Source organism: Oncorhynchus tshawytscha, linkage group LG19 (genome assembly GCF_018296145.1).
Source record: "Oncorhynchus tshawytscha isolate Ot180627B linkage group LG19, Otsh_v2.0, whole genome shotgun sequence".
NCBI lineage: Eukaryota > Metazoa > Chordata > Actinopteri > Salmoniformes > Salmonidae > Oncorhynchus > Oncorhynchus tshawytscha.
This window is the reverse complement of record NC_056447.1, coordinates 47685962-47694312: the sequence shown is the minus strand read 5'-3', so window position 1 is coordinate 47694312 and position 8351 is coordinate 47685962.

The window sequence follows — 8351 nt, the reverse complement described above, 5'->3', positions numbered from 1 at the left end:
CAAAACTCTCTGAACAGAACATGGTTGCCATTCGTCACACTGCTGAAGCTGTCAACCAATCACAAAGGAAATCAAATACAACATGAGTGAGGACCAAATATAGGTTTCCATTAGTTACCCCAGCCACAAAGTAAAAATTGGCTATATATCGTAAACATTCATGAAAACGAATTGAAGTTTAGGCATAAAGTTAGCAGTGTGGTTAGGGTTAGGTTTAAAATAACTTTTAAGAAGATAAATTGTAGAAGTAGGCTGTGTTTATGGCTTTGTAAAGAATGTATGATAAATGAAACACTAATATATGTTATTCGATAAGTATTCAACCCTGAGTCAATACATGTAAGAATCACCTTTGGCAGTGATTACAGCTGTCAGTCTTTCTGGGTAAGTCTCTTAAGAGCTTTCCACCCCTGGATTGTGCAACATTTGCCCATTATTCTTTTTAAAATTATTTTAGCTCTGTCAAATTGGTTGTTGATCATTACTAGGCAACCATTTTCATGTATTGCCATAGATTTTCAAGCAGATTTAAGTAAAAAATGTAACTCGGCCAATAAGGAACTTTCACTGTCTTCTTGGTAAGCAACTCCAGTTTGGATATAGCTTTGTGTTTTAAGTTATTGGCCTGCTGAAAGGTGAATTCATCTCCCAGTGTCTGGTGGAAAGCAGACTGAACCAGGCCTGGGCTTAGCTCCATTTTATTTTATTTTTTATCCTGAAAAACTCCCCAGTCCTTAACGATTACAAGCATATCCATAACATGAAGCAGCCACCACTATCCTTGAAAAATGGAACATGGTAGTCAGTAATGTGTTGTAGAAAATACAATACAAACATAACAATTTAATAAAAAAGGACAAAAGGCTGCTTTGCAAACAAGGATGCATGCTTTGGACAGGTTTCCTTCTTTTCACTCTAAATAGGGGAGTATTGTGGAGTAACTACAACTATCTTGTTGATCCATCCTCAGTTTTCTCCTATCACAGCCATTAAACTCTGTAACTGTTGTAAAGTCACCATTGGCCTCATGGTAAAATCCCTGAATGGTTTATTTGTCTCTGGCAACTGAGTTAGGAAGGACAGCTGTATCTTTGTAGTGACTGGGTGTATTGATGCACCATCCAAAGTGTAATTGATAACTTCACCATGCTCAAAGGGATATTCAATGTCAGCTTTTTTTTCTCTTTTTTTAAATGCACCCATTTACCAATAGGTGCCCTTCTTTGCAAGGCATTGGAAAACCTCCCTAGTCTTTGTGGTTAAATCTGAAATTCACTGCTCGACTGAGGGACCTTATCAAAAATAATAATCTTAAACACTATTATTACACACAGAGTCCATGCAACATATTGTCCTTCTTGTTAAGACATTTTTCTACTTATTTAGGCTTGCCATATCAAAGGGGTTGAATATTTATTGACTCAAGACATTTTACCTTTTCATTTTTTATTAATTTGTTTAAAATAAAATCGAAAAACATAATTCCGCTTTGACATTATGTGGTATCGTGTGTAGACCAGTGACACAAATCTCAATTTAATCCATTTAAAATTCAGGCTGTAACACAATAAAATGTGAAAAACGTCAAGGGGTGTGAATACTTTCTGAATCAATCGTATTTATATAGCCCTTTTACATCAGCCGATGTCACAAAGTGCTGTACAGAAACCCAGCCTAAAACCCCAAACAGTAAGCAATGCAGATGTAGAAGCACGGTGGCTAGGAAAAACTCCCTAGGAAGAAACCTAGAGAGGAACCAGGCTCTGAGGGGTGGCCAGTCCTCTTCTGGCTGTGCCGTGTGGAAAGTATAACAGAACATGGCCAAGATGTTCAAACGTTCATAGATGACCAGCAGGGTCAGATAATAATAATCACAGTGGCTGTAGAGGGTGAAACAGGTCAGCACCTCAGGAGTAAATGTCAGTTGGCTTTTCATAGCCAATCATTCAGAGTTAGAGACAGCAGGTTAAGTAGAGAGAGAGTCCAAAACAGTAGGTCCGGGACAAGTTAGCACGTCCAGTGAACAGGTCAGGGTTCCATAGCCGCAGGCAGAACAGTTGAAACTGGAGCAGCAGCATGACCAGGTGGACAGGGGACAGCAAGGAATCATCAGGCCAAATAGTCCTGAGGCATGGTCCCAGGTCCTCCGAGAGAAAAAAGGAGAGCGAGAGGGAATTAGAGGAAGCATACTTAAATTCACACAGGACACCGGATAAGACAGAAGAAATACTCCAGATATAACAGACTGACCCTAGCCCCCCGACACATAAACTATTGCAGTATTAATACTGCAGACTGAGACAGGAGTGGTCGGGAGACACTGTGGCCCTGTCTGACGATACCCCCGGACAGGGCCAAACAGGCAGGATATAACCCCACCCACTATGCCAAAGCACAGTCCCCACACCACTAGAGGGATATCTTCAACCACCAACCTACTACCCTGAGACAAGGCTGACTATAGCCCACGAAGATCTCCCCCATGGCATGAACCCGAAACGGGCACCAACCCGGACGTTCCATTTCTGCAGTACATTTGACATCCATGGGTATAACCGCTAAGAAACACACCTTACTGAAGCACATATTATTCATATCACTCTCTATTGGCCTCGGCCTACTCACAGAGATACTCTCAGGATCCCTCGACCTGTATCCATCTTCCTTCACTACTCTCAGCATATAACACCTTCTGTACTACTCTGATCCTGGCAACCTCAACCTGCTTTTCTCTCGTCACACCTTTTGTCCATCCATGCACCTATCAATATAATGCGTTGTCATCCCTACTGCCTCTGATCTGGCAAACTCAATAAACACAAAAACTGTGTTTGTAAATTATGTCTTGAGTGTTGGAGTGTTGCCCTATCTGTCCATAAATGGAAAAAAATAAGAAAATCATGCTGTCTGGGTTGCTTAAAATAAGGTATTTGATGTATGACAATCAATAACTTTTTTACACCACTGTCCAATAGTGAGAAACAAGTTTTGGTTTACTTCATACCATAATTTACAAGTGTCATCAGAACTCCGGTCAACGATGAATGCATCTCTCCTTAACAGTGAATGATTCTGCTCTGTGATTAAAGATAAGTTATGACATTACTAGCTTGACAAACAATTCTCTCCTGTCTCAGCTGCAACCATCTGGGATCCTGCTAAAGAAACCATAAAGGGATGTATTATCTCCCGACCATCTCGGGAACTTCAAGGAAGATCAAGGAAGATCAAGGAACTTAGATTGGAAAAGAGGGAAAATTTGAAGCTGAGGTAAAGAATTTAGAACTTTTACACAAACAACAGCCAACTCAAGTAAACTGGAACTCCCTAACTTGTATTAAGTCCAAACTCAATTTAGACCACACAAAGCCCTTTTTTTACCAAACAAAAATATTATGAGTCTGGCAAACAACCAAGCCATCTACTTGCACACCAACTTAAAAATGAACAGAGAGAAAGATCTATTGAGTCTGTGAAGATGGCAGATGTCTCCACTACCTTGCTTATCAATAATACATTTGGTGACTTCTATAAATCTCTTTATACTTCTCAAACAGTTTACTAGCAGTGGTGTAAAGCACTTAAGTAAAAATACCTTAAAGTACTACTTAAGCAGTTTTTTGGGGGAACTACCTTAATTTATGATTAATATTTTTGATTACTTTTACTTCACTACATTCCTAAAGAAAGAAAATAATATACTTTTTACTCCACACATTTTCCCTGACACCCAAAAGTACTCCTAACATTGTGAATGCTTAGCAGGACAGGACAATTGTCTAATTCACACACTTCTCAAGAGAACATCCTTGGTTATTCCTTACTGCCTCTGATCTAGCGGACTCATCAAACACTTTTTGTTTGTAAATTATGTCAGAGTGAAAGTTGGACCGTGCCCCTGGCTATCTGTAAATAAATAAAAAAAACTAGAAAACGTAGCAGGCTACTTATAAGGAATTTTAAATTAATTATACTTTTACTTTTGATACTTAAGTATTTTTAAAACCAAATAGTTTTAGAATTTTACTCAAGTAGTATTTTACTGGGTGACTTTTACTTGGGTCATTTTCTATTAAGGCATCTTTACTTTTACTCAAGTATGACAATTTGGCACTTTTTTCACCACTGTATAATAGAGCAACTGACAAAATCACAAAATATCTGAATAAGATCACTTTACCCACTATATCAGATGAGCATAGAACTACGTTAAATGCCCCCCTTACTTCTGAAGAGGTTTGGGAAGCTATTAAGTCAATGCCCTCAGGAAAAGCACCTGGTCTAGATGGCTACTCAATAAAGTTTTGTAAGAGGTTTTGGCCTGAGATATAACCTATCCTTATACCTGCTCTTAATGATACGTTTGAAAGAGACCTCAGACCAGAGTCCTGGCAAACTGCCTACATTAGCTTGCTACTGAAAAAAGAAAAATGTCCATTAGAGTGCTCTTTGTTTAGACCAATTAGTTTGTCGGAGTTGATGTTAAGATAGTTGCCAAGACACTTGCTTGCAGATGGGAAGTCCTGCTATTAAGATCCGACTGGTTTTGTCAAATCCAGATTTGGAATGGACAATGTGAGACACATTTTGAATATCATAAACCATCTTGGGATGAAGAAAGACCTCTTACTCATTGTCTCTGTAGATGCCGAAAATATGAATCTGGGTGATCATTTTATTAATTTTGTAAAATTACTGTAGTCCGCTCCATCAGCAGCAGTTAACACAAATGGTCGCCAATCATTAATATTTTCTATTGGTAGGGGTTGTCGCCAAGGCTGTCCTTTGTTGCCTGGACTGTCCTCGTTGGTCATAAAACCAATGGCTGAGGCAAAATGGAACAGCAATGACATCAGGGGCATTTCTGTGGGAGATCAAGAACATAGAGGTGCATGCACATACCGATAGGACGCATGGGGTGTGAGTAGCACCGGTTAGTACAGACAAAACAGTGGTTTAAATGTAGAAACCAGACAACAAAGTTTATATTAAGACTCAAATGAATAAATCAACATATCCCCAAGCAACTGGGAGAGAGTGAACAGTCAGTTATGTACAACTGCGAGCCAATCCGTTGGCAAAGCGACACAGCGACATGAATCCAACATGCCAAGCTAAAATGCCCTCAATGCAAATAAAAAACTGCTACAATCTGTGGTTAAAATTTGATTTGATTCAAAAGAAAGTAGAGGCTATCGTGCCAGACACGCACAAACAAGGCATGCGCATAAACAAACAAGAAAAGAAAATTAGCCTTATGGAACAAAGTTGCAAACTTACGAAAATGAATTGGACCAGCAAGAAAGAGAATGAGATGAAACGACATGAAAATATTGTCTTCACCCGAAGACGAGGAAAAGGGAGACCTTTCCAGCTATGTGGTCAAACTGATATCCGAATAACTTGACGTGGGTATATCACCAGAAGATCTAAAATGATGCCATAGGATCGGAGTGAAACTGAAGAACGCTAAATACCTTTGTAATTGTAATCTTCAAACTGTGGAACTATCAGACCAAAATTAACGTTCTGAAGGCACAAGGGGCAAAGGAAATCAAAATCCACTGCCAGTCCATTCGATTCGTCCAGGACACGTCTGCTAGGCATTAGAAAAAAAAACGTAAGGAAAAGATTCCAATCAGACAGTCACTGGAGGAGAAAGGGATCAATCTCAGCTGCGCTTCCCTGCTGTGCTGTGGGCATGGAAGGGAACACAAAGGATGCATTCACAAGCACCTATGAAGCCCTAATCAAGCTGCAAGAAACCTTTCCATTTAAAGAAGGAAAGCCCCCTGCACTGAGGAGATGACATAGAGGAAAAAAATCAATGAGCACACTAGGCTACATACAGTGATGATTAAGACCAGCTATCATCAGTTGAAACAATATTCTTTACCCCTCCCCCCCCAAAAAAATCTATACTATACGTTCCTCAAGTAACTATTCTTCTATATGAATTAACAATAAAATTAGCCAATAACACCGGGCTATATGAATACAGAAAATACAAAAGGGGGAAATATAGCATATCTCTCAATAACTGTGTGTAGATGTGTGTCTGTGCATATGAATGGGTGTTTGAGCGATGGTGAATATGAATATGTGTAGGAGGGTGGGAGAGAATGGATGTGTGGATGCATAGGGTAATGTTGTGTATGAATGAATGAGAATGGATGAGTAAGTTGATGGATGGTCAGTTGTAAGTGTGTCTCAGAGGAAGGGAGGGTGAGAAAAGATGAGAGGTTTGGACAAGCTTGGCTTGGGTGGGGTAAAGAGAGGATTAAAACTGGGAAGGGGAGGTGGAGAGGGACAAGTTTGGCTTGGGATAGAGGGAAGGAAGGATTTATCTATACTTCAATGTACTTTAATGTATCTTTGTAACCTGCAAACCTGCTGTAAAATGAATGAGTTCTGGACAGATAAGGAGGGGATGTTGAGTCATTATTGTTTGCAATTATAGCTAAGATTCAATGGTGGTTATTGGTGAGAGTGGAAATGGGTTCTATCCGAGAGATTGGGACGGGGTGGCTGGGAGGGCATCAGACACTTCTTTGAAGTACATGTAAGTTATACTTAAATCCAAAATGGTTCTCCAGTAGATTATTAAGAACGGCTCATCCTTTGTTACAAAATTGACCTTTTTGCCTTTATACAGACTGCAAGTTCTCATTTCTGACTAATTGAAAATTACATTTTAAAAGTATCTCCCTTCTTTAACAAGCCATACATAGCTGGTTATCCTCCAGAAAACATAGAACAAATTTTATAGCAAATGTTATGGTTAAATTCAAGTATAATGCAAAATAAAAAAACATATTTTTTGATTAAAAAATATATATATATTATATTTATTAATGATATTATAATTAGAAATGGAGGAATTATGTCACATATGCAGCTATCAAAAATATATGGGAATATCTGCTCATTCCAAATTTACAACCAACTGACAGAGGCAAGTGGAAAAGGGAGAAGGTAGGGAACTTATTTGCCTGCCATATATTAAAGATACAAATTGGTTGAAAGGAATTGGCGTAAATGTTGGCAAGAACATTTCAAATAAATACGTTCAATAGAAAAGTAAAATTAGCAAGTGTGCATCCTCTTCGTCGCGCCCCACAGACTGATTACCAACTGTGACTCCTGGTACCAAAACTCTAAATTCTTCCTCGTTTTGGAAGAAACAAGCCTGTAACCTTGAACAAAGACTGTTGACATCTAGTGGAAGCCATAGGAATTGCAATCTGGGAGCTGGAATTGCATAGGACCAATTGGACCCATAGCTTTCCATTGAAAGAGCGTGGGATCGCAAAAAAACATAAATTCTGGTTGGTTTTTCGTTCGATTTTCGGCTACCATATCAATTGTTTTAGAGTCTCATACATTAATGTAACATTTATACAGACTTCAAAGTGTTGTCTATCCAATGATACCAATTATATGCATATCCTGGCTTCTGGGCCTGAGTAACAGGCTTTGACGTACTTTGGGCACATCAGTCAGGTGGAAATTCTGAAAAAAGGGCCAGGGCTAAGGTACGTTCATTGTACCATTATTTATAGGTGAATATTTATACCCTATAAGGCCCTACAAGGTCTATAGTACCATTAGTTATAGGTGAATATTTGTACCCTATAAGGCCCTACAAGGTCTATAGTACCATTAGTTATAGGTGAATATTTATACCCTATAAGGCCCTACAAGGTCTATAGTACCATTAGTTATAGGTGAATATTTGTACCCTATAAGGCCCTACAAGGTCTATAGTACCATTAGTTATAGGTGAATATTTGTACCCTATAAGGCCCTACAAGGTCTATAGTACCATTAGTTATAGGTGAATATTTGTACCCTATAAGGCCCTACAAGGTCTATAGTACCATTAGTTATAGGTGAATATTTGTACCCTATAAGGCCCTACAAGGTCTATAGTACCATTATTTATAGGTGAATATTTATACCCTATAAGGCCCTACAAGGTCTATAGTACCATTAGTTATAGGTGAATATTTGTACCCTATAAGGCCCTACAAGGTCTATAGTACCATTAGTTATAGGTGAATATTTGTACCCTTGCAGGTTTGTCAAACCAGCACCTTAATCATTACCCCAAGAGGCCTGTATTAGTGATGGGTTGTTTGCGAATGAACTGCTTCTTTTGAATATATATTTTGGTGAATGTCAGGAACTGAATCGAATGGATGAAAGAGATTTGGCTCCCTGATTTGCATACCTCTACTATTGCTTTTTGAGCCGCAAACAACAATTCTCTGCAGTTCAGTTCAGAATCATTCTCTGAAGATGTTGAATTCTCACCACAGGAACAATCAATATTGGGGAGAGTGTTTCAT